We start from the raw sequence: 27,728 nt of genomic DNA on the forward strand, positions 1-27,728 counted from the left end.
AATTTCATTCGATAATTTGTTCTATGGGCCCTGCGGCCTCTACCCCTAGCTTTTCAACAGATTCCACGTGACTTAATTGTGTGTGTGTATGCGTGTGTGTACGAACCCCAAATTTCTTACAAGAGTTGCGTCGGTAGCCTCGATGTAGCAATTTCGCACTACAAATTCAGAATCTTGTGTTTGTCCTTTTTGTAAAGTAAGTTCCACGATCAAAGTTGTGTATAAAGTTTTTATCTTTTCTATAGTAGGAGTGTGTATCGGCTCCAATTAATCCATTACAAACGTGTATTGGGGGCTGTGTTGGTCGAGTAGATATGTGTAGCAGTGCCATCTCATTTGGTATTACTCACTATGTAATCTAGGGTTGGCAACTAATGAGTGTTTGAGATACTCTTGTAAATTTCACTTGACTAGTACGTAGTTGATTTTTCTAGATTGAAAAATCCTGAAGTTTTGAGGGAAGAATCAAAGGTAGGTCGGCATTTTTGTTGTCCGATAATTATATGTGGTGTGGATTACTGTGAAATAGGAGCCGATCGATGGAAATATTGAATTCTCGAAAATTAATTCCCGCTCACGTCGCTTGATGCGCGCATGCACGCGGCAGATGGCTTCAGAAATTGGTTTGGTTCAGTCAGGAAAGGTAACAGAAGAAATATGTGTTACGCGGGCTGATGACAAAGAGAGGGTTTGGGTCAGGCGTGACCAAAACAATGTTTGGATTAATTCTAGGTCCGTTCGCATCCCGCGTGGGAGTCCGATCCAAGTTGGGAATCAAATCGATCGACCTGATTAATTACCTAGTACACTACGGAGTACTCCACTAATCGCATGGCCCACCAAAAAGAAAAAAGAAGCAGCGCGCACGGCGGCGCGTGTTTTACGGATCGATAAATTGGAGACTCGATCGTGTAGTGCAATGCAGCAGAGTGCAACGTGTACAAAGAAACGACCGAACGAACGAGTGCCTTTGTTTGGCACGCAGGTTCCCCGCCGCCACCTTCAATTAATTAAGCCACGAGTGGGTGGTGTCGGACACCGGAGTGGATGTCCACTCGAAGGAGGAGGAGGAGGAGGAGAGGATGATCGTCGACGGCCTGGCGCCGTTTTTCCTCTCCTCCGCCTTCCTCGCCGCCGACGTTGCTCGGCACTGCTCGCGGTCCGCCTCTTCTTCGCCGCCGTTGTCGCCTTCTCCTCCTCCTTCTGCGCGTAGAACGCCTCCATCACGGCGACGTCCTCCGGGAATTGCCGCGCCCACTCGAGGCGGAGGCGCTCGTCGCGCTCCGCGATGACGAGCCGCTGCTCGAGCTCGCGCGTGATGGCCGGCGACGGCGGTGTGAGCGCCTCCGCCTGCTCTCGCGTCCACACATCGTCGAAGTTCATTGTGCGGCGGGAGCGGCCGAGGCGCCAAGCGACGGCATCGTAGGCGTGCGCCGTGTCGAACGTGGCGAGGCGGATGCGCTCCTCGTCGGAGCGGATCTCTGCGTCGAAGCGACCGCTTGGCCGTGCGCGAACGCCGCGGTAGCAGGAGGCGGAGCGACGACGCGGAGGTATCGTGTCGTCGGAGGCGGAGGCGGAGCGACACGCGGGCGGCTAAAGTTTCCGGACGGTTGGCGTGTGCGCGCGCGTGGCGTTTGTAGCGCTCGCGGTAGCCAAAGCGGCAAGTTTCCGGCTGTAAAGTTTATAGCGGGTCTATTTTTCGCGCGTCCGCCAAATTGGTGGTTGTTTTAGCGTGCGCGTCTTTTGCAGCGTGTGTTGGAGATGCTATAAGAGAGGATTTGGGTCAGGCGCGCGTGACAAAAAAAATGACAAGGTTAATTTGGATTATTTCTTGGTTCGTTCGCGTACGTGGGAATTAAACTCCCAGATCGAGTATATATTAATTGAGGTTTCCGTGCGCCCGTTTGAGATGAATGGATGGAGCAATGCAAACAAAAACATGTGGAAGTTGAACGAGATGAGAATTAGTAGGAAAGAAAAGAAAAGGAATTGCACTACGTAGCTGCACCATTTAATTGGGCACGCTTAATTAGATACACGTAGTACTCCAATCCAGCTTTGTAGTCCGATGCAGGTTGGGGGAATCGAATCGATCGACCTGATGATTAATTACCCTGCTCCATTGATCGCATGGCGTCCAAAAATAAAATGAAGGAAAGAAGCGCGCGTTTTACGGATCGATTAAATGGAGACTCGATGGTGTACAACAATGCAGCAGAGTCGAACGTGTATACAAAGAAACGACCGAACGAGTGGCTTGGTTGGCATGCAGGTTCCCCGCCGCTGCCGGCAATTAATTAAGCCACTAGAATCAGGATTGATACTACTACTTATGGAGAGAGAAAAAAGAAGAAAAGAAAAGAAGGGAAGGAATTTTGGTTTGCTGGTCGATCGGGCGGAGCAAGGTGACGTGACATGAGTAGGCGCGCGGGCAATACTTGTGCAGTCGTCCTGAGATCATGGAGAGAGAGAGAGAGAGAGCGCGCCGAAAAAGAAAAGAAAAAAGAGAGAGAAACAGAAAAACGTGATCATGGAGCGTTCCTTGGTTGACCGCGTCACCATCGGGCCGCACCGTGTGCTAGTCTCACGCGCGCAATGCATGAAGCGAGCGAGCGTGGCCCGCCTCAGACGGAGTGGATGACGCACGCTGGCCCACGTGACGGACCACGCCGACACGCAGCAGCCGCTGTTCGGGCGGTTCATTCCGTGCAGAGGCTTCTACGAGGGAGCTAGGTGCTGCCGGTACAGCGTAGTTTTTCCACGGTGGAGAATTCAGTCGATGACGCTTCTACGAGGGAGCTAGGTGCTGCCGGCGGGTGTTCTGATCAAAGGTTCGCAGCTCTGACGAGCATCGGCGATTGCATCAACCAGAACGAGCTCAAGCAGCTACTGGAAACGAAAACTGCCCCCGTTTGCTACGTCTGGTGTGATTCCTCCCCCTCTATGCATATAACCCAGGGGATCTCCGTGACGGTAAATGTCAACAAGATGATCAAAGCCGGTTGCAGAGTGAAGATCCTGATGGCAGATTGGCTTGCTCGGCTGGACCCGGAGGACACTGGTGGCAGGTTTGGTGGCGATCTAACAGAGATGAAGGAACTTGGCTCGTACAACCTTGAGGTCTGGAAAGCAGCCGGCATGGATCTCGACGGGGTAGAGCCCGTGTGGCTGTCGGACGGAATAAGTCGCAACGAAAACGTATACTGGCCGCTTACCATGGATGTCGCAAGAACAAGCGAGCTGGGTGGAATAAAAAGGTTTCTCCGTTTCCATGCGTCCAAACATACAAAGGGCTACGGGAGCATCGACCGTTACGCGCTGAGAGACTTTAACGCCGCGCGCCGAGATACTGTCTCCCTGCTTGCAGAGCGCTGGGATGCTACTGTTTCCCGAGGCGGACTTGTGGCTGCTGAGCCTGGATCAGCGCGGGGCACACATGTTAGCTACAGAGTACTGCGATGCCCGGGGGATGGGCAATACACGGCCGGTTGCTCTGTTCAACAATGTGCTTCCTAACTTGCTAGAAATGCCTGAGATGGAAATGTGCGGCGATCCGAGATGGGCCGTCTTCATGGAAGATAGTGAGCATGCCATCGGTAGGACAATGAGGAAAGCTTTCTGCCCTCCAGGATCCATAGAAGGCAACCCGTGCTTGGAGTACATCGAGCATATAATCCTACCTTGGTTCGGAAAGTTTGAGGTGGTTCGGGGGGATGAGGACGGTGGCAACAAGACGTTTGTGAGCATGGAAGAGTTTGCTGCCGATTATAGAAGTGGCGCTCTGCATCCTCCTGACGTGAAGCAGGCCCTTGAGAGGGCACTAAACATGATGTTGCAGCCCGTTCGAGATCACTTCAGAAACAAGGCTGAAGCAAACAAGCAAGATAGAGGGAGATGCAAAGGAGGTGCTACCTCTGATTCAAATTAGTTGTCGCATGTTCATTGAATCTAGCTAGACAGATTTAGGCAGCAACATTTTGCCTAAATTTGCGATAATTAGTTTGGATCGGAGGAAGTGGATTCATGAGATGATGCACGAGTTCCTAATTCCGAGTCAAGAGATTATTGCGGAATTCGATAATTAAGTAGGTAGATCATGTAATCCCATTAAAAGTGGGATTAGGTTCTCGGGGAAATTTTGGAAAAAAAATATAAATGATAGACTATTGAGTATTTTGGATTATTTGTTTTTCAACACCGCTGAGGCCTTATCTGTCGAATGTTTTAGCATGCAAGTTAACTCACGTACTATGTGTCAAAATTTTATTGTATTTCTATCATGTATTTCTTGTTTATGGGCAAACAGGCTCACCTAACCAATGCTCCGTACGTTATTGCTTTTGGATAGTCCATGTTTATTTTTATTCCTAGACTGGAGGCAACGATCTGAGTCTTTTGGGGAGTGAGGAAGTCTATCTAAATGCAGTACTATTTTAGACTAGATAGTGTTAGCACTCTTTTTTTTTTGAACTGTTATTAGCACTCTTTTTGACATGTAGCTTGCCAAACACCAAAACATGCCGTGACAGAAGACTTGAGGAAGACGTAGCTGAGGAGGCACCTAGAACATGGACAAACCGGTAGGAGACAGATGAAAGGCACTCAGGAGCTATACTCGGGACCTAGAGGAACACAAGGTCTATTGTGACCAAATATGACTCTTCTTGTTCTGGAGCATTCGCCAAGCTGCCATATCCTAGTAGGCAGGCAACCGCCATATGTTCCTAGCCGACAGAATGGCTTGTACGGAAGAACAACCGTCATTTGTGTGTTCAATTACCTTTATCATTGTACCTTGCTTTCTCGAACTGGTGTAGTTAGCTTTGTCCGCGAGCTAAGAAACCACGAGGCTCATGGGGTGGTTAGGCCAACCTAGAGCAGCCTATAGTCTCCGTGCTGCCATGGGCGGACCGAGCTTCCCTGTTGCCCGGGCACGCGCCCGGGCTTCGCTTCCGTGTGTGCGTTGCGTGAGAGAAACTCCAGCGTAGAAATATTGACTTCTGGATGGGTGTGCCCGGGCTTCCATCGGCGCCTGACTCGCGTGAGACTGGATCAGCCTATGCTCGATAGGATATCAAAGGGCTGAAGGCCGAACTGGCCGTGACGCGCTAGAGATTTGTGCATAAATATCTATACTTAAGCATGGGTGGCCCAATTAATGAGCAAGCAGGCCGGAAGTCCCAAAAACGTACCGAGACCTCCTATGTAACAAGAAGAAAGCCCAATAAAAAATTGACCAAGACACAGCACTGCTGCTTTGCTCCTCGCTCTTTTAAAATAGTACGGAGCATATAAAAAATTATCATTGTTAGCTAGTAGCTAGCCTTCAAAAAGAATTTTACTAGCTTTGTTAATGTAAGAAAAAAGCTAATAGCTTTGTTAGTCAATCTAAAAGATCTTTCCGCAAAAAAATAAAAGATCTTGTATCTTTGCTACCATGTATAATTTTATTTTTCTCCAAGTTGTCATCATCTATTTGATAGAATGATTGATATTTTGACTCTAGTTTCCCCAAAAATTCTTAGCTGGTCAATAAAAAGAATCTCTTCTCTCCCAAATCGACTCTCTCTGAAACCTTGCCCTAAAAGTTAGATGCTACGGCGGTAGATCAGCAGGTCGCAGGTGGTAGCTATGGGCGATAGATAGTCGGGAGGTGGACGACTGGATGTGAATCATTCGTCCGCCTATGGTCCCTGGTCTAGTAGCATGCCTCGGCCGAAAGCGCCAACAAGATGGGCAGATGGAGGCTCTGGCTCTGGCAGGTGTCGGCTCGACGGCTCGTTAGGCTCGACCTCAACGGCGCATACATTCGAATGTGTTGTGAACTTCTAAACATTCGAATGTGTTGTCACCTTTTTTCATATTTCCGCATAAAACAAAACCAGTGTAAAAATAATATTTGTTTCATGTGATACTTACATTTGCCGGCGAAAAAATTTAACTGCCTTGTGGTGCGCCCAGGCTTCCAAAATTTCCTGGGTCCGCCACTGCGTGCTGCCCTAGCGGGTCCCTCTCAGGCAATCAGGGTTTTGGTTCTAAAAAGAGATGTCTTGCGTATCACGCTTTCCACAATGACACCCTTGTCGCCTAGCGAGCCCTCTTGCCGAGCTCAGAAGGTTGCGCAGTGATCATGTACACGTTACGCTCAACGGAGAAGATATATAACTCGGAAATGTGGTGGGCCCCCTTCTGACAGCCCTCCCCCCCCTCTGGTTTGGTCACGGACGGTATGATACGGAGGTGGCACTCTTAGGGGGCAGGTGAGTTGTACCGCCTCTGTGGATGAGACGAGCCACATCGAGGCGGTCGCGGCCGGTGATGCTACGCCTTGTTCTTCGTGATGATTGTGATTCTGGCGCCTCCTGCGTTGGCCGCGGTCGCAGGGTCCCATGTAGGTGTTGAGAGGCGCATCACAAGCCATGGTTTGTCTGTACATGGTGAAAGAAAGCGTGTGATTCCTTTTCTTGGGGATTGAGTGTGTCGCGACGCTTGAACATTGTGCCGCCTGAAGGTGTCGCAATGTTGGAGAACCAGTTTTGTTGTTAGTACGGTGGTTGTTTCTGATGCTACAAGTGCGTGTCCTTGATGTCTTGACTAGTTTGGGACATTATGTTGTTGCAAAGGTCGTGGTGTAATTGGTATCTTGATTTCAAAATATTCGTTTTATTGGAAGAAGAAAAAAAAGGTAAAACCCCTAGGTCTAACCTTCATTGATTTGTGGCTGCGGAGAGATTTTAACGCCGCCGAGATACTGTCTCCATGCCTGCAGAGCGCTGGGATGCTCCTGTTTCCCGAGGCGGATTTGTGGCTGCTGAGCCTGGATCAGCGCGGGGCGCACATGTTAGCTAGAGAGTACTGCGATGCCCGTCGGGGGAAGGGCGATAGGCGGCCGGTTGCTTTGTTCAACAATGAGCTGCCTAACTTGCTAGAATTCCCTGAGATGGAGATGTGCGGAGATCCCAGCATGGGCCGTCTTCATGGAAGATAGTGAGCACGCCATCGGTAGGGCAATGAGGAAAGCTTTCTGCCCTCCGGGATCCGTACAAGGCAACCCGTGCTTGGAGTACATCCAGCATATAATCCTACCTTGGTTCGGAAAGTTTGAGGTGGTTCGGAGGGATGAGGACGGTGGCAACAAGACGTTTGTGAGCATGGAAGAGTTTGCCGACGATTATAAATGTGGCGCTCTGCATCCTCCCGACGTAAAACAGGCCCTTGAGAGGGCACTAAACATGATGTTGCAGCCCGTTCGAGATCACTTCAGAAACAAGGCTGAAGCAAACAAGCAACATAGAGTGAGATGCAAAGGAGGTGCTGCCTCTGATTCAAATTAGTTGTTGCATGTTCATTGAATCTAGCTACACAGATTTAGGCAGCAACATTTTGCCTAAATTTGCGATAATTAGTTTGGATCGGAAGAAGTGGATTCATGAGATGATGCGCGAGTTCCTAATTTCGACACCGCTGAGGAAGTAGACTATTGAGTATTTTGGATTATTTGTTTTTCAACACCGCTGAGGCCTGATCTGTCGAATGTTTTAGCATGCAAGTTAACTCACGTACTATGCGTCAAAATTTTATTATATTTCTATCATGTATTTCTTGTTTATGGGCAAACAGGCTCACCTAACCAATGCACTACCGTACGTTATTGCTTTTGGATGGTCCATGTTGATTTTTATTCCTAGACTAGAGGCAACGATCTGAGTCTTTTGGGGAGTGAGGAAGTCTATCTAAATGCTACTATTTTAGACTAGATAGTGTTAGCACTCTTTTTTTTTAACTGTTATTAGCACTCTTTTTGACAAGTAGCTTGCCAAACACCCAAACATGCCGTGACAGAAGACTTGAGGAAGACGTAGCTGAGGAGGCACCTAGAACATGGACAAACCGGTAGGAGACAGATGAAAGACACTCAGGAGCTATACTGGGAGCTAGAGGAACACAAGGTCTATTGTGACCAAATATGACTCTTCTTGTTCTGGAGCATTCGCCAAGCTTCCATATCCTAGTAGGCAGGCAACTGCCATTATCCTCTAAATGACTGCACATTTCATTCAGTTCTCGATGAACAAAATATAAATGGAAGAAACCAAATAGAAATTGAGACTTGAGTACCTCGTGAATGAAATTTGTAACTGAAGCCCCCATTGCCGGAGTCGCGAACGCATCACTGGCACCGTCCTCGTCCGTGAAATCGAGGACTCCATCATCCCCCGACCTACCAGACACCACGAAGTCCTCACCTCCCCGCTCCATTGATCTATGTTGATCTGTCATGGGCAGGCTTGGTCCATTTAGCTAAGATGCTGGAAGTGAGGGAACGTACTTCCCAGTAGCTGCCGGGAGTTGCGCGGGAGACGGCATCACAGTGGTGAATCGCAGGGAGTAGAGCGGACAGTCGTCGACGAGAGGGATTAACCTTGATTGATCCTAGTTCGGAGCAGGCTAAGAAAATAAATCTAATTCATGCATCAAAAGAATCCGTGGAGAACTAACCTTACGATTCAATCCAAATGTTGATGGCGTTGTTGGACTGCAGCTTTGACAGAATAAGAACAAGATCCGCCCGCTGCAGATCACGCCTTGATCTCGTCTCATCTCGTCGAGAAGAACGGAGTGGCTGCTCTCCTCGCCTCGCCTCGCCTCGCCGACGCCAAAGTCCAAAGTCACAAGTCACGCGATAGCCGACGCGCGGCTGCGTGACAATGGCCTAGTACTTATAGAGGAGCGACAGGTCTAAGGTTGCTGAAGAGGTTTGAAATTTCGAGGGAATTAAGAGGTGTGGCGGGAAACAAAATTAATTTCGGTGGTTTCTCTTCTCTCGCGCTGCTCGTCGAGAGCGATTGACCGCTGGGATGTCTTTTCTCACGGATCATTGACATGGCTAGATGCCTTGTGAGACCAACCGGCAAGCATGGAAAAGAGGCAAATCTAGTTAATACGGGAGGATTCCTATCACGCTTCCATCATTAATTTGCCATCAATCATGAGACCATAAAATCCTAAGCATCCTATATAGGCGGTGTATAACAACTCCGAGAAACCGCACGGTTAATATCACTCCCGGATTTCTAGGATGTGGATCATGGGAATCCTAAGAGCCCCCCTGCGAACCAAGTAGTCTCCACTCACTTAATTTGGTTGTTCCATCCAATGGTATGGCGTGCGGCTGGAACACATGGGATGAGGCCACGGAGGAATATGGGTACTTGGTTGTGACAACATGCCATACATATTCCAGAAAGTTTGAAAGTTCGGCAGAGACCTGTGGCTCCGCCAATGGGCTGAATTGGTATCCATGATTTTTTACGGCTTTGAATCCTTTTGACAATGAATTTGTATCGTTCACAAGTGAAGTTCTGCTTCTGGGAAAAAAAGTGGTAGAGATCTATGGCTTAAAGCAGCATGTTCGGTGGATATATTGTTTCATGCTTTTCCTAAATACTGATAGGTAGATTGATGCTTTCCTTCTGCTTTCCCTAAAGAAATTAGCATTGGTGGCTCAAACGTGCATCACATGAAAACTAGCTGACGGTAGTAATAAATGAATGATAATGAATAGCTGATTATTTTTATATAAACAATGACGAAAAATGAACATTTGAACCCAAGCTCATATGCCCTTGCCCGAATAAAGAATTTGCAAAAAAATAGCAAACAAAATCAAAAATTCTAAAAAAAAATACGACGAACATGAGGATGTGTTCTAACTGCAAGTAATATTGTGGTGAGAAATGACAATAATTCATTGTACAAATATTTTAGATTTTTTTTTTGATTTTATACGCTATTTTTTCTGAATTTTCATTGGAGCAGGAGCATAAGTTAGGGAGCAGAATAACCTTGTCCAAACAATAAATGGTAGAGAGGTTAATGAGCAAAAATATTTGTTGACCTTTGATGTTTTTCAGACATCCAGAACACACAAGTAATATACATCGGAAAAGACTAGAGTGCACACATCACAACTCATTTGACATTCAGTCGTACAATCAACCTCAACCAAAGGAATAATCAAACAAAAATAGTGCAATACCAAACAACAAACATCAATGAAAGCTGGGATGGTTGCGTACAACACATTCATGCCAGGTTACTAGATGCTCTCAAATCTCAATGTTCGGTTGCAACCATAAATATTGCAGAGATAAATAAGGAGCTAGAAAGAAAGCTGCATCTGCTTAGAGATTGTTCAACGACCAAGCCGTATATATGAAGATGTCCATTGTCCCATGAGTCTTCCAGCTGCTGATGCCCATTGTCCCACGAGTCTTCCAGCTTCCATCCGAGTAAGATGCACCAAGCTGCAGCAGCTACAGGTCACAGCTGCTACCCTGGCTGCCATCTAGTCCTCGTCATCATCCTTGCACAAAAACAATCCATCTTGGTCAGATCTAGAGCACATCTACCAAGAATAGATAGATTTCAAGGAGGGTTTGACTAAACAACCCACACGACACAACAAGAGCATTACTCACTGGTTTTCTGTCCATTACAAAAAGGGAAAAAAAACAACAATGGCAAAAATGATATCTTTCGGACAAGCCATGTGTCACTTCATGTGCTACTACTAGGTATAGGATGATGGAGACGAACATATTAGTCAGTTATTAATGAGAGACGAAACAACATTCAGATTAGCCATTTTTTCACTTTTATTTACCAGACTCGGCTGGTATAAAGTGGATACAGAGCCTAATAGCATGATGATTTAGGACATGGTGTTTTCGCTCTTAGGTTAATATGCACCCAGTATGTATGTAGTAAGGTTCTATGTAGCAGGCTGGCACTCTGGAATGTAGATGAAAATAACTTCCTATCTCAACTTAAAGACAAGCAGACCATCTCAAAGTTTGGAATTTCACTGAGCCTGTCATTGGGATATTATAACGGAAAATGAGAAGTTTTCAAGACACAATAATGCAAAATGATGTAAATGCTATACCTGAATTCACAACTCACCTTATTATAGTAAAACTATAATCTAGACCACCAGGCATGATGAGCTCAACCGAAATAGTGCTGGTTGCTTGCTATGTATCTCACCATAACTGGTATAGTGCAAAGAAGCATTCATTGCACTCCCACACGATTGATCCCAGACAACACAATAGGCAACCAGAAAAGTACCAAAACCCACAGGCTACTTGCTGGCTGGATCCAGCGACCAGAGCCACCTCTGCTGGCCAGCTCCATTTCTCCGCTGAAATACAAAAACACAACTAAAGTAGGATTACTAAATCTAGAAAACAATTTTCAATTCAGGCGGCAATCAAGAAGAAAATACGCAACATATTCCTTCAAAGTTTACTAGATGCACTATGAAGAGCAAAATCAAGTATCCAGCCGATTGTACCAGTCTGTCAGGCTCACTTATGTGTGCCAGACCTATGTGTTCTCACATTCAGACACCATCTCAAGTTATTTATTTGCTGCTCACATTCAGAGACAGTCTCTTCTAGATTTGTTCTAGCATTCAGACATGAAACCAGAACATGTACCTGCTATTTTCTTCATAAAATGTAGAGATGGCACACAAGAAATGCTCAAAGTCGATGTATCATTCCATACTACCTGGCATATTTTTTTATGGGATCATAGATGTAACTATATGCAAAATTAGTTTAACACAGAGAACTAGTTCTTGCCGGAAAGAAGTCTAGATAACCCCCCTGTGTTTCAGGTTTGGGACGTTTGACCCCCCTAGGTTTAAAGTGGAGCACATAACCCCCTCAAGTATGCCTTACCGGTTAAATTACCCCCTCAAGCTCTAGATGGTTGTTTTAAGCTGACTTGGACAGTGGTTTTGGCCACGTAGATTGGGCAGAAAAGTCCACACCCCTCCTCTTCCGCGTCTCTAGCGCATACTCTGCCCCACCGCTCTGTACCACTGCACATTCGAGGAGGACGAGAACGGCGAGCGGGCTGCTGGCGGCGGCGGCGCTGGTGTGGGCCAATGTGAGGAGACACCCTTGGTTGCCGGCACAGGTGCTCAACCCGGCGGACGTGTCGGCGCTGGTGTGGGCCAATGTGAGGAGACACCCTTGGTTGCCGGCACAGGTGCTCAACCCGGCGGACGCGTCGGCGCTGGCGCTCGGGGAACGCCAGCGGCGTGGATCCGTCCTGGTTGCCTGCTTCGCCAGGAACGCGTACGGAGCGGTGGTGAACGCCGCCTTCACCAGGGACACGCTCAAAGGCGAGGCCTTTGTCGGGTACCTCTGCACGCCGTGAGCCTCACCGGTTCAGGCGGCCACCAAGGATTGTAAGTGGACTGCTAATTATACTTAAGCTCCCACGATTCTAGGCATGCAGCTCACCTGCACGGACTGAAGTTGCCATGTCTATGTGTATCCTGATGAGATGTTGGTTCTGTGCTCAACTCCTCATTTGTTGTTCTGTCTCACCTGGTATGATGTTATTTGAAAGATTCTTAGCTGGTTATGCCTTTGGATTTGGGAGTGGAATAATGGGATCCCTTCGATCCACTGTCTGTTGGTAGGGGAATCTCCTCGGTTGATGATTTAATGGCATGAATGTTTCTTTTGCTTCAAGATCAGGGCCTCTTTGATTCCTCTTTGGTTTACATGATTGTTTTCATATAGAAATTTTGGAAGAATTGGAATTGGATTTGGGGTAGTTTTTAGTTGCAGTTCTGCTTGTTTCTCTACCGACTTTGTGGGATTTCGAGTTTGGATTCACGGGATTGTGAAGCCCGAGATTTAGAGGGGCAGAGGGCAGGGGTGAGATTCAGCAGCTGCCCTGGACATCCGACGAGGTGCGCCCCATTCGCCGACGCATCCATCTTCCTCCGAACCGACCACATCCTCCGTGCCGTGCTCGCTGCCATGCCTCGGCTGTGCGACTGGGATGGTGCACCGTGGTGGCTCAATGCTGAGCGTCGGCCCTACCAGTTCGAGGTGGAGGCACACGGCTGCAGGTGAAGCAGCCCAGGGCAGTGCTGCAGCGGCGTTTCGATGTGGCGACGGTTGCGCACGCCTGCAGGGCGGTGCTGCAGCGGTCCGACGAGGAGCGGCTGCCATGCTCGCACGCCTTACACCTGCAATGCAAATAAAGAAGAAAACCTGGGGGTTAAGTGTTCCACTGTCCACGTAATCGCCTACGTGGCTTAAAACCATTGTCCATGTCAGCTAAAACCACTGTTCACGTCAGCTAAAACAGCCATCACCAGCCTCGGGGGGTTATTTGGCCGGTAATTGAAACTTGTGGGGGTTATGTGTTCCAGTTGAAACATGGGGGGGTTAAACGTCCCAAAGCTGAAACCTAGGGGGGGCATGTGGACTTCTTTCTTCTTGCCGTACACCATTATGTCTACAAGAAGTATAAAAAACTTCCCCAAGTTGCATAATCACATCTAACACTTGTCATCCGTAAACAAACTAATAGTTCAAATAGGACAGTATCAAATTCAAAGCATGCACAAGACATCAAGCAAATAAGCACTGACAGAAGACACCTAAGCATGTACTTTTGCAATACTGCATACACAATTTGAATCTACTCTGGTTTTTCATTGTCAACTGGAAAAAAGTTTAAGGACTTCACAACTAATTTGGATAACATGACGCTCATTATTCGGATAAACTATAGGGAGCAGGAACACAAAGTAATAACACAGTGAACAAGCAATTAGAAAGAAGTATCTTTCTAACACATCCAGCCCACTAAGCCCAAGGTGTTCCACATCCAACACACAAGCAATGTGAAAGCCAGCATAAGTAAGATCCTCATGACAAAGAGTGTTTCTCTACACCAATCTCCATCCACAAAAAAGACGACACTCTTCACCTGAGAGTTCATCTACTTCTCATGACATTCACTGGGACATCATCTTCTTTATGATGGGACCCACCTTCGGGTTGGCTTAGTCCTAGGCCAAGTTGGCAGGGTAGCTCAGCACGGTAGGCAATTTGAAGCAAACTAAAAATCAGCTCCCCGTAAAGAAAGTATATGTCGAGTAGAAAAATGTACACTACACCTCGCCAATTTATTCATTCTACTTCACCAATTTTACTCCATCCATCCAGGAACTCCACTCACCCACAACAACATGTCACGTTAATCTGCATGGAAGGAAATATGTTGTTCCTTGTCTACCTGTAAGCGGGACCAAATGCTCCCAAGTCCTCAATACATGTCTAGCTGCTGCTCTGGCCGTCCAGTCGATGTGTATGTATATCTGACACATCAGAGGCATATCATAATTCGTTCCGAGTAAGAAATAAGTTGAAAAACCATTCAAAATTCTATACTGAGAACATCACATATTACATTTCATTCATATTCATGAACATCCAACACAAAGAATCAGTCATGCCCACTAAATAGAAACTCGCCCTACTCCAATTGGCTAATGCCCCAAGAACAAAAATATATATCAGTGAAGGTAACTTGCAACTGCACCCTTGTCCACTTGGCCAAAGTCCATGCATGTACCTCAACAGCAGATAAGGAAACAATTTGATAGATTTCACAACACAAATATTAAAGGTAGACACGAAATCATCCATTATGAGACCTATACCTTTCCAAGTGGTTCACAACGTGCATCAGACTATCAGTATCCAGTGCACCTGATAGAAGCAACACAATCATTCTAGTTATAGTGTGCCCAATTTACTGAAAATAATTTCTTCTATTAGCAACACCTATAGAATATTGTGCTGCACTAGTGGTTTGAGATGTATGATGCAACACAATCATTCTAGTTCATATGTTCACAACATTCAACTAAACTAATCCACACCTTCCTTCACTCGGCTCAAATTTGCACTTATATACCCCTTATGACCACTCTACTCTACATCTAGACTTTGCAAAGAGATAACACTACTCTTAAGCACATCCATTCAGCACTTCTTGTCCAGCACAGAGACTTGACCAAAAAGGCTAACTATAGCAAGGAAGACTAGTATAAAGTAAACAAGGGAACTTTTTCGGTGGAAAACTGTACCATCCTGAAGAGCCACCATAACCTCTTTGTCAAAAGGGCCGCCATGAGGTAAGGTCCTGTTCAACAAAGAAAGATGTCAGTTGTATAAACTATGTTTCTCCACTATGAAGAGTGTGTTATAGGGAACACACACAACAAAGGAAGATAGGCAGTGCCAATTACATTGAGGATGTCATCCATACCGGCCCTCTTTCCTCAAGGGAAGCCTTTGAAATATATACCGGCCCTCTTTCCTCAAGGGAAGACTTGATTGCTCCTTCTTCTTGGACTTCTCATAAGCGCCGCCGAGGACAGCACTTGTGCTACTGGACAACACCGCTGCGGGACAGCACTTGATCATGGGAAGCTTCTCATCCAGCTCATGTCCAAACGTTTGGGCACCCTCGTCACCATCATCTGCACCAGAAAATCTTTCCACTCGATCAGATGGTTATTAACAAGAGATGCAAGTTAAAAATAAAATTGCAAATGTGCAAAGGAAACCAGTTTACTATTGCCCAACGCATACACAGGAGCATGATTCCTATGCAGGGACATACCACATAAATCTATACTTAAGCAGAGAATGATACTACCATAAGGAATATCTAAATTTCACCGGCACGATATTTATATATACACACAACGGTGTTAGCAACACTCAGATCATGCCAAGAGCTAGCAATAGAATCAATCAGTCCATAATCCTAAACATCCACCAAAGAATGGCCAAATCCATATTCGATGTCGTCTCACAAGGAAATAAGTAGCTAAAAAACCAGACATGGCAAGCAGTGATACGAATGAAATTTCCATGATACAGGCTGACTTCTCAAATGTTGGTATTGTACACACCATGCATCAGTAGAGCTTGCAGACTTCTTCAATACCTCCCCTGAGTCTTTCGAGATGAACAGGTCGTATGGTGAATACCACTTGAGATGCCAGCCACTATTATAGCTCGTACTTAGTTGGAAAGATAAAACATATGCCGAACAATACAAATACGAATTAATGAAAATTATTCATGTCAGAATAATCTTCATAGGTATATGAGTTTCATCTATTATGGTAGTAAACAAATCTGAGAGCATTTTTTATGCATCTCGGTCTGAGTCCATCTCTACTCAATGTGTGTAGTCATCTACAATGCATGAAAAGGCGCCAATAAGAAGAAAAAAAAGAACATGTGAGAGGGAGATGGCCCATATAATTCTGGGCATCGCAAGAGAGTGGCCAATAATAACAGAGCTCAAACTTCTAACCTCAACTATCCAAAAGTAATAATTCTAGGAGTTGATGCTTTTACATGCAATGGCAGAAGTTTATCCATAGCGGCTACTTATTTTATTTGTCCGAGGAGAGGAAACGCACATGTATATGAAACCATGCATGTATGTATGATGCCAAAACCATGCAACTGATTTTGGACAAGAAGCTTTGGATGAAACCATGTTATGATGCTAAATTGCAGATGATGATCAACTGACCTCGCTCCAGACCGCCTGATGCACTGCCCGGATTGACCTTCTCGCATACAAGTCTGCCAGTGAGGAGGCCGTGGAACACAATAAGCTGCATTGGCGGTAATTAAAAGGTTTGTGTTAGGCTCAATCAGACCAGAATTTCAACAAAACCTAAGTTATTTACCATTAAAAGGATGTTCATACTGATATGCAACCTCAACAGAACTGTAGTCAAAACAAGATTCCAATATTTCCAAAACGTGGTCTCAATGATTCCAAGACATGGAAAAGTAGCCTCCAATATTTCACAAACAAAAAACTGCTAGCTCATTGTATTACAACATTGCAAGATAGATCTATACAACAACACCAAATCAGGACAAAATACACAACTTTTATATGCTTAAATTAAAATCCGACAGGGGCCTGCAATATCAACTGAAAACAAATCATGTCGGAACCAAAAAATTATATAGATCTATGCAGATGATACTACACAGTAATTCGAAATATGTAGAATAATATACCAAATCGTTGCCAATACAAAATCTTCATCAAACAACGTCACTACTGAGTCCTAAATAAGTAGATAATCGACTCTTCGGTCGGATCACAGAAGCAACCGTTGTATGATCGAGGTACACATAGCATGTAGTGGAGAAATAAGAGGAACATGATGACTAACCTAGAGCATGGACTCTAGGAAGAAAGCGGACGCTGCCATGGCTGCGACACAGTGGACCATGGCTACCTCCATCACATGGCAGCAAGGGAAGTTGAAGTAGTCGAAACCATGGCTACCTCCTGGCCATCTCCGTCTTTAGTACTCCACTACCGCTACTGCCTACTGCATTAGGGCCACATCCATTTCTCCCCTTCATGAATGCCATGTCAATCCGCTCCTCCTTGTACTGCTCTAGCGACTACCACTGCTTAAGAAGCTCGGCTCGTACGGTGCCACGGCAGGGCTTGCGTACTCAGCGCTCCACAATGACAGCACCATGGTGGCGCTTGATCTGTTCTTCTTACTTGGACAGAGGATAAATGCTGAAAAATATAATGGTTATAAGAAAAACAGAATACATAGTTTTGCTTACCAGAACAGGATAAGTAAATGAACAATAATAACGATAAACACTAATGGAACGAATGCGAGAAGAATATGTTCTAATCAGCTAACAGAGAAGTGCACAAACAACTACAACATTTCATGACAAAAGTACACATGAGCCAATCTCATCCAACTTGTAGTTTGCCTTGGCAAAACACAACATTTGCCAACCTCAGTAGGTACTTAACAGACCCAAATACTTCATTTCTGGCCCAAATTAACAAGCTAGGTCTATTTGTTTATAATATCAGTCCAACAGCAAGTAAAACAGTTTTATGGTGTGTTAGAAGGATGATTTAATGTTGAATTCATCAATCTATTGGTAATTATTTCTTTGAACCATGTTTAACAACATAGATAGTAATCAATTTCCTCATGTTTTTTCACTTACATTTATCACATCAAGAACAACAGCCAGAATAAAAATCACCATTACCCTACATAATGCAGCATCGGCTGATATAAAGTGGATAGAGAGCCTGATAGCATGATCAAAACTTTAACATATAGTAATGTTTTATGAAGCAGCCTGGCACTCTGAATGAAGCTGATAAACTAAAGACAGATTCATATTTGAACTAAAAGGATGTATATCATCAGACCACCTCAAAGTTTGGAATTTCATTTAGCATATAGTAGTATATAATGCAAAAGCTTCTTCTGTTCTGTTCCTCTTCAGAGGCATGTGACAACAAACCTTCTACATATTCAAATAAATAAATGAGACGCAAAAGCTCTATGCGTTTTCTCGGAAAAAAAACTATAAACTTGCCAAGGCAAGTTATATTTATCTAGAATTCAGGGGTGAGAATCGAAACTAGTATCTATGAGTATTCTAAAAGCTAAACTTGTATTCAGAACTGACCCTATTCTAGTAAGACTAAAATCTAGATCAGCACATACGATGAATTGAACTGAAAATGTGCTGATTGTTCATTATGTAACTCACCAGAACTGCTAGTGCAAAGCAGCACTTGTTTCACAGCAAGGACCACCTAAAATGGCACTGGAAACAAGCTGAAACACACAGCAATCAAAGTTTCTATTCTTGGCTTTTAAAGGGTGGAAGACAGACTAACAAATGGCCTTGTAAACTGTCAAGTGTTTGATATTTGCACTCTGCAGCTTCACACGGATGATTTCCCTGTGGAAAAAAATGATAAGGAATACATAACTGAAAGTCAATGCACGATACTTATATAAACTGAAAGAAGATAAATAATAATGCTACCGAGGCAGGATCGTGCTCATCAAATCGGTCTTAGCTGCGACCCCCATCCATACTATGCTTTCTACTGACCTTCCCAAGCCCATTTCCGAAGCCATCATCAAGTGTCAGAGAACATTCTTTTGGGCTAATGGCCTGGATGACGCCGGCGGCAGTTGTGCCGTGGCCTGGAGCAATGTCTGCCGTCCGACCGAGTATGGGGGTTTGGGAGTTTTGGATGTGAAGCGCATGAGTTGGGCTCTCCGAGCCAGATGGCTTTGGCTAAGTCGTGTTGATACTTCTAAACCTTGGAGCAACTTTCCCATTAAGAGCAACAAATCCATCACTTCCCTGGTAGAGGCTGCAACCTCTGTTAACATTGGCAACGGCAACAGAGCTCTATTCTGGACTGACAGATGGATAGCCAGACAAAACATTGCTACCATTGCTCCTGAGGTTTTTGCTGCCGTTAATCCACGAGCCCTCAAAGTTGGCAAAGTCGCCTCTGCCCTTACTGAAAATGCTTGGATCCAAGACATCTCAGCGGCCCTCTCAGCTGATGGCATTATTCAGTTCCTCCACCTGGTCGATTTGCTTCAAGCCCAACAAGTCAACGCTGACAGCGAGGACACGTTTGTCTGGCACTTATCCTCTTCTGGGGAATACTCTTCCAAATCCGCTTACAGAGCCTTCTTTGAGGGGACAGCTATCTCACCACACCACAGTGCAATCTGGACCTGCTGGGCACCCCTCAAATGCAAGGTTTTTGTCTGGCTTGCCACCTTGGATCGATGTTGGACCAATCAACGGAGGTTGCGCCACGGGCTGACTGACAACGACACCTGCGCGCTTTGTGATCAAGAGCCTGAATCTATTTCTCACCTCATGCTGCAATGCTCCTTCTCACAACAAATATGGTATGATATCTGCAGTAAGCTCAACCTTCTGCCATGTATGCCAGTTGGCAACGCCGAGTTCAGCATTTGGTTCGCCGCAGCTGCCGCCAACGCTCAGCCAGCCCTGCAGAAGGGTGCTAAATCCATCATCATCCTTACTCTCTGGAGTTTATGGAAGACGAGGAACGATGCTATCTTCAAAAATCTGGCCCCCAACAGACTCGCCTTAGTTCAGTCGATCCTAGATGAAGCTTGTCAATGGTCGTTAGCCGGTGCTAAGGCGCTGCGTCAGTTACCTTTACATGCTAGACCCCCTGATGTTAGCCTTGATGAGGAACTCTAGGTCTAACTAAGTTAGCCCTGTACAGTTTTTTCTCTTTTCCTTTTTCCCTTTTTTGCTTTCTCTTCTTTTCGTTTTTGGTAGCTTTGCTACTCTTGTATGCTCCCGTCTTCTCGACGGCTTCTTCTAATATATAATGACGCATGCTTTGGCATGTGTTCGAGAAAAAAATAATGCTACCGAGGCATTTCCACTTTCAGCTACTACGTACTAGCACCGATACAACAGTTACATGACAGTGACAATTATTATCAGACTACCACTAATTTGTTTACTTTGTAGCAGTACTAATGATTTCGTTGAATGACCCTAAGAACTATCAGTAGGTAGATAAGACTGCCGGATTCCGCTATCAAGACCCTAGTTTGCATAAAAAAAATTGGAACCTGTGACTATTTAACCTGTGCTCGAAACATGTGTTCTAGTAAAATAAGCACTATGGAATCCTGAAAATTAACCAAGAATAATTACAAAATAAAATGTGGTAAATCACATATAAAAGCTCCTGTTGAGACTTGAGACTGGGAAGTCTAGAAAACTTTTGCTCCCAGCTAGGGCACACAAATTATTAACCAAGTAGTTCACAAAACCTCAACTTCATAATTGAGGATGAATTCTCTACTAGCATAGACCATAGAAAAACATGTGGTTACTAGAAATAAGCCCAATACTAGGAGAGAAGGGAACAATCAGAAGCTCACCTACAACATTAAGACCAAGAAGAGGCCACCGCTGCCACTGGCAAAGATTTATCCCCGTATATCTGCAGACCCAACAAACAGTAAAGTCAGATAAAAAAAGACAATGAAATGGTTAACCAGACATAGCAATACCAATGGCACACAGAGAATCTTGGGTGTAGTGATAATACAAAGAACAATATCAGATCTATCGAATTGTTTAGTTACTGTCTGAGAATTAAGAAACTGATGAAACAGAGAACAAACATATAAACTTAATAAATGACCGAATACATATTCCATTTCATGGCATGGTTGTTGTGTTAATAACAGTAAAGGTAAATAATAATAAAAAAACTTAGCAAAAAGTGCATTGCTAATTCCCAAATTAAAATTGCCAGACATGAGGTGAGTGAGGTGAATAACAACATGCATTTGGACACTGATACTAGCAAAACAGAGCAAGTACTATTGGATGTAGACAAGTGATTGAAGCAATCCGACAGAGCAACCACCACCAATTTAACTCGTATTAAAAAAAAGGTGTACTATCAAACAATGATAACCATTCAACAAACTTAAGCCTGAGAGGACTAAGTCGCTAAACACAATTATTAATTATTTCCAAGACAAGATTGCTTGCCAGTGTAGATTCATTCATAACCCAGCAAAACAGTAGAAACAACCATGCATGGAATATGCAGTAGCATTAGAATTCACATTCATGCAATTTGCAGAAGCATTTTTCGAATTACATAAGATCAGCTATTCAATACTGATAGACATGAAAATAATTATAGTAGTACCAATGCACATTTCTGAACAAGAAATAAGCCTACAATATTCATTTCGAAGCCTGCCAGATACGATACATAATAGAAGCATCTTTTCAGTAAATACGACATAAAGGAATTGGATAGAAGCATGGCAGCAATCGATATGAGGGTAACCAAAGAAAAAGAAAATTGGGGTCGAGCTCCTGAATGGCGGTGCCCAGTTGCAAAGGAATATCATCCAAATGGATAGAAATATTGTTGTAATTTAGCACACATCAGAGGTGAAAAAAGGAAATCTTCTGAAAGCGCTAAGAAAAAATAAACAAGTAGTACATAACCATTCTTCTTGCCGGTCACAGCATTGACCAAGAAGAATTACCCAAGAAGAATTGCCGGTCACAGTATTCAACAACAACGTATGAACAAGAAAAAATAAACATGCCATAACCATGAGTGCCAGTGCCCTTGTGATAAAATTGCTAACAAGGTTTACAAGCTTGAGCTTGTTGTCATGCAGCAGCTCCCGGGAGACCTTCTCCAACAAATACTAGTAACAAGTAGTACATAAGAGAAAATTTCCATCTTGCAGATATAAAATGGAGACTCGCTTCCGATATACAACTGCTAGCTAGGTTGAACCATACTGGTCCTTGAATCAACAACAGGATTACAATTGATAAATGCTTGAGAGTAGTCTCTATACTTAGGTACAAGGAATTCGTTGCACCTGACTGGATGCTCTCGTAACATAGCTTCAACAAAAGCAGTTAAATGCAATTAGTACCTGAAAACTAATCAACTTGAGGTTATGCTGTAGAGGACCAAATTAGAAGAATATTAGGGCCTCAACCAGTTCCATGTTTAATAAATACTCAGGTTTTAATCCGATCGTTCATAAAAGGTCATTTTGATTTGTGTGCTTATATGAACATTGGGTGGATGTACAAGTAGAACGATCTAATTAAATCAGACCATACCGTACGTAGTCTGAAATGTAGCATATGTTATACACATGCATGGCCATTTACCAAACATATGTAGTTGTACTTAAGCACCACAAACTCAGGTTACAGCTAGGTCTCGACACCCTTGAATGCTGCTATGTTAAACACAGCACGGACAACGGCGGATATGATACATACATGGAGTCAGTCAGGTTTCAGCTCTCCTCATCGATGGCATGATAGATGCATGCAAAGATGAGAAGCAAAGTCACCAAATCAATTTCATCGTCTCATGGTATATTCTTATTAGGTGGTACAACCGTACAACTAAAGACCAAATTAATCTGACCCAAATTTAGCACAACCCAAAGATCACATACAACAACAGCATCCTAGCATCAACGACCCAACAAAAGTAGTCAACAAGAAAAATGGGTGGTGGCTACCTTCTTGTACTGTGGTGGTATTGCTCTCGGTGGAGCATAACCGGAATTGAGGGGGTTGCTGCGACGTGCTGGTGGAGGGCCTGGAAGGCGACTCTTGGTCCGCGTCAGCGACCCGTTGTCGGCAGCAAGTCATTGCAGGCCTCGAGCCCTAGAGCGAGAAGCCGATGGGAGACGGTGGCTTTGCAGCTGGGCGTTCATGGACTGAAGCGCCTAGGTGGACGCCTACTTGCTTCCATTTCCGTGTCACCGTAGGTTAGGGCTGGCAGCAGGCTGAAGATCAAGATTACCACATCGATCCCCATCTGAAGAAACAAAAAAAACAGAAAATCTTGAATCAGCGAAGCCAGAGGTAGGCGGTGGTGGGGAACAGATAGAGAAAGAAACCAGACCTAGAGTTTATTCTGAATCGGGAGAAGTGCTCGCGCTTGGCCGGCCAGGATCGAAACAAGAACGTCGAGGCCGGAAGTGCCTGTTGTTCAAGAAGCCTCGCCCTTGCCCGTGACAGAGCTCTACAAAAATCACAAAGATTTCACGCGACTAAACAAAGAACTCCCTTGCAGATTATACTGAAAATAAAAGAGCACACAATGAGCTTTTTGTTTGTACGTGCAAGCCAAACCTAAAATTAAACTTCTAACTCACTTACTTCTCGGCTAAACAAGTAGATAGGGACGGAAAATCCAAATATATCCGCAATTAATCCTAATGAACTACATATTTTGGCTGGGTGACGGGACTGTTTGAAGTGGGGAATACAACATATATTCTCGAAAGAAATTACCTTTCACGGGGCTGGACGACGAGCTCGAGACTGGACTGGATGGCCTACTCGTCTTGTGCGCCCACTCCCGGCTCCCCACTCCGGACGGCGACGTGAGCAGCTCCTCATGACCAACCTGTTTTCAACCATCCTCCCTGTGGCCGTCCTCCTCTACCTTGTCTGAATCAAAGCGCAAGTGGGTGTTCCCGGGCGTGAGCAGAACGGCGAAGACGCATAGGATTAAGGAGGAGGAAAACAGACTGACCGATGAGAAGTCGATGTGTCCGGTGGCCTGGGACGGCTAGGAGGGGCGGCGCTTGATTCCGCGGACGAGAAGAAGACGGCCGTAGACGGTTAATTAATCGTCCGGCGAGGCCCAGCCGGTGCCGTTCCGGCGGAGCCGCGTCGTCCTCGACGCGTTGCCTGAAGAGGAGCAGCTGGGGTTTCGCAGGACAGCAGATGGTGGCGCGGGGAAGCGGCGTCGGAGAGGGAATCGGGGGATGGGGCGGCGAGGCTGCGGCGGCCGGGCGAGCGCGGGCTATGGAGGAAGAATGGGGATACATGGGAGCTAGGAGGCGGTCGATTCCTGTGTGTTGTACTGATGATATCTTCCTCGATTGCTAGACTTCCTCGCCTTAATTAATGGTGATGATGATGGAATCGAAGCGTTGGTTGTGTTGCAGCCAAGTACTACATGGTTCAGTCCTCAGTAGTACGTACTTGTTCATCTATACTCACACCTAACGCATTGCCGAGTAATCCATGCAATGTCCATTGTCACGATGGCACTCCCTTCCTTTCAAATTTATTTAGGTTTAGATGTATCTACATATATTTTATCGGTTTGTTGTTTCTTTTGACTACTAAGCCCCCCCCCCCCCCGGAAGGAATAGAAGCTGCATTAAAAAGCAACAATTACATGGAGGCCCTTATTTGTTACGGTGAATATACTCCCACCACCTCCACGAATTCGGTCGGCTGCTAACCGACTGGTGGTACCTGTAGGTTCCAATCCACCTTCCCATCAGTTTGTTTATTCCAAAACCCGGAGAAATGCAGAATTTGAAGTTATTTGGTCACCTAAGGGAAACTTTGGTCTACGCCTAGAGGAAGCAGCTCTTTCCGAGATCTGGTTTGCAAGACTTCACAACTGGTTCAGTTTGATTACAAGAACTTCAAATTACTGCTTTTGCGTTGATCAACTTTCCCCGAAAGAAAGAGGGTTTTCTAAGGTGGGACCTATCCACTACTTGTGACGGTTGTGGCTTCTATTGTCTTCAAAAACCTAATATTTGAAGACAATGCCTCTAACTTTACAAAAATGACCCTAGCACAAGGAAAAACTAAGAGATTGGGTGCATGGGCTCCTTCTCGGCGCTCACCGGCGACCTCAAGGCGCCCACCGCGCCGAGGTCCGAGAGGAAGACGCTCGAGGTTTTCTCTTTGCTGACGCATAACCAATTTTGCCGGCCATCTCGACGCCTCCGGGAACTAACCACTTGGGTGGAAGAGAGCCGCCATTCAGCCATAGGATGCAGGGGCAAGGCAAAGACGCTAGCATCAGTCCCCTGGTGTTGAGCTTTCCAGATAGTGCTCCCGGAGATTGTCACAGTCTCCACGACTGCCCGCTCCATAGATCTACAAAGGACACCAGCAGGTCGGTGCTCCTCTTCTTGACCACCACCTCGGTGGCCTGAAAAAGATGTAAACTAATCTCGCCACCTCGATCTGCAGGGCTCTAATGGAGCTTTATTGGGGGAGGGGGGATTTAGATGCAGTGTCGCCGCCCACCTCCGTCTCCTTCCACTCGAGCACCATGAGCAGCCACACCACCACTAACCGCCACCAAAAGCAGCTCGAACACCTCGGCGACGAAATCCCCGCCAGTCTCCACATAGGTGAAACCTAGACCTAAACTAACTCTGTTGCACAGAGGAGACCGGCTTCCTCTCCCCCACCATCTCTGGTCGGCAGAGCCACCGAAGAGGTGAGGGGGCCTCATCTGATCCCTCGTCGTCTCCAGCCGATAGAGCCGCTGAAGAGGTGAGGGATAGGAGCACAGGACTCTACAGAGGAGACCGCCTCCTCTCCTCCGCCATCTCCGGCTGACGGAGCCGCCGAAGAGGAGAGGGAGAGGAGCACGGGACGACCGAGGTCGACTAGTCTTATTTTAGACCTGGCTAGTTCTTGATGAATCAGGAACCTTTTTTTTTCTTGACGCGGTTCAGTACAATAGTTTTACGTGTATATCTGTGTTGACTACACACACATACTTACTACTCAGGCCGTCGATTGCTCAAAGTTAATTAACACGAGCACAACGGGTAGCTTAGATTGGCCAGCTAGCTAGTCAGCTCTACGTACTGCTATACCATCATTTTCCTTATTCTTTTCGGCGCGCAACTACGGAGGTGGCGTTTTGGCTCATAGGAGCAAATGCTCCCATTATACAAATTAATTAAAAAAACAATTTTAAAAATGTCAAAAAAATCTGACATAAATTTTTTAGTGTACATCGTGACATTCTTTGTTAGTGCACAAGTTTTCATGAAGAAATAATATTTTATGTGGCGTGTATAAAAAAGACAAAAAAATGTCCTGTACGTAGTCGTGTTATAGCATCAAAATTTGTTTTTTTTACAGGAGCCACAAATTTTTTTAGTTTCTTTTGAAAACTTGTGCACGAACATAAAATGTGTAGATGTACATGAAAAATTTTACTTTAGAATTTTTTGACACTTCGAAATGTACATTCACATAGTGGGAGCAAATGCTCCTATGAGCCAAAGTGAATATCCCGCGCAACTACCTCTTTTTTTCCATGCACGACGAAACTATGCTTAGCTAGCTAGCTCATAATTTGAACTTTGGATACATGCATACTGGCCCAATTTTACTACTACTACCTTCCCTTACAAAATAATTGTAGAAGTTTTATCTAGATACATATGCATTTTAACGTGTATATATGTTTGTATCAAAAAAGAATTGCGACATTTATTTTAAAACGAAGGGAGTATATACCTACGTACCATGCATGCATGGTTACTATATACTGTAGCTAGTATCTAGGAAAAGCTACCATGCATGTCTACGTGAACATTTTTTTTCTTGGGCTGCATATTATAGCAACATCAAGAAAAAAATTGTTTATAGCTATGTACGGTCCAATGTTAGATCTAGCTACATATCATTGTGACACGATTGTTGATGAGTGGCGCTCGTGGTTACAGTATAGTTTAAGGAGATAATATCACGTCAAAAAACACGACTTTTCCTCTCGCGACTCGCGACCCGCGCCCTCTCTCCAGCCGCCTCTAGGCTCTCTCTCGGGCTCTCCCCTGCCGCCGCCGGGCCTTGCCTGTGCGGTGTCGGCGGTGGCGGGGGTGTCTCTACCCGCGGCGCAGCAGGGGGTGCGGGGACCTCGGGCTGGCGGCGGTGCTCTTCAGCGGGCGATGGCCCGGCGCAGCGGCATGGTTTCCGTGCGTAGGGTGGGAGGAGGAGCGGCGGCGCGGCCCTTGGCGGCGGAGCGAGGTAGGCGGCCGGGATGCAGGGCCTGCGAGGCCCAGACCTGGGCCCAGTTCGGGGCCCGGAGGGGCCGGGCGGGCTGCCACGTCTGGCGCGCCGGCGGAGCTCCCTGGAGGCGGAGAAGTCGCGGTGGCGGTGGTTGGGTGTCGGCGGTGCTCCGGTCGGCCTGCTGCAGCTCGGCAGTGGGGACTTTACGGGCCTATTTGGGCCCGGCTGGGCCAGCTGGGCCTGGTTTGACCTCGCTGCCATGTCCGGTCGGCTACCGCGAAGGCGGTGGAGGTAGTTCCCTCCCACGCGGTTGAGGTGCTGCTACCCCCAGCCCGGTTACTTCTCTTCTCTACGTCCAGGCCCTGCTCCGGTGACCACAGCGAGATGGCGAGGATGGCTTCAAGACTGCGGTGGCGTGTGCTGGTGGGCGGAAGTTAGGTGGAGCACACCGAAGCTTTCGGGGTTGTGGGCTTGGTGGGCGGGAGAAATCCTTGTCGGCATGCCCGACACCGATGCAGTGACACCTGCGGGTGTCGCCTTGCCTTCTTGAAGGGCGTCGGGTGTACCTCCTCCCCAATCCCTTCCGCGTATCGGGGGAAACCCTAGGACTAGTCTGGGCAACAGCGGCGTCAT

General features: G+C 45.9%; 2 long non-coding RNA genes and 1 pseudogene across 3 annotated transcripts; 1 reads left to right on the plus strand and 2 right to left on the minus strand.

Moving 5' to 3' along the window:
• The first annotated feature begins 2,196 nt into the window (after positions 1-2,196).
• Positions 2,197-3,928, plus strand: LOC124672125 (annotated as a pseudogene).
• Positions 3,929-11,077: 7,149 nt separating this feature from the next.
• LOC124679180 lies at positions 11,078-15,172 on the minus strand. 2 transcript variants are annotated; one of them, XR_006994849.1, is made up of 5 exons: positions 15,137-15,172; positions 14,975-15,030; positions 14,546-14,594; positions 14,119-14,200; positions 11,078-11,206 (listed from the first exon to the last, which is right to left on the minus strand). It is a non-coding gene; the product is annotated as an uncharacterized LOC124679180 (long non-coding RNA). The 2 variants fall into 2 exon arrangements; XR_006994850.1 differs by lacking the exon at positions 11,078-11,206 and adding an exon at positions 11,300-11,577.
• Positions 15,173-17,354: 2,182 nt separating this feature from the next.
• Positions 17,355-23,921, minus strand: LOC124676068. Its single transcript, XR_006993506.1, has 6 exons — positions 23,845-23,921; positions 23,601-23,759; positions 23,209-23,328; positions 22,820-23,121; positions 20,675-20,736; positions 17,355-17,466 (listed from the first exon to the last, which is right to left on the minus strand). It is a non-coding gene; the product is annotated as an uncharacterized LOC124676068 (long non-coding RNA).
• Positions 23,922-27,728: the final 3,807 nt, after the last annotated feature.

This window comes from Lolium rigidum, chromosome 7 (assembly GCF_022539505.1).
Source record: "Lolium rigidum isolate FL_2022 chromosome 7, APGP_CSIRO_Lrig_0.1, whole genome shotgun sequence".
Lineage (NCBI taxonomy): Eukaryota > Viridiplantae > Streptophyta > Magnoliopsida > Poales > Poaceae > Lolium > Lolium rigidum.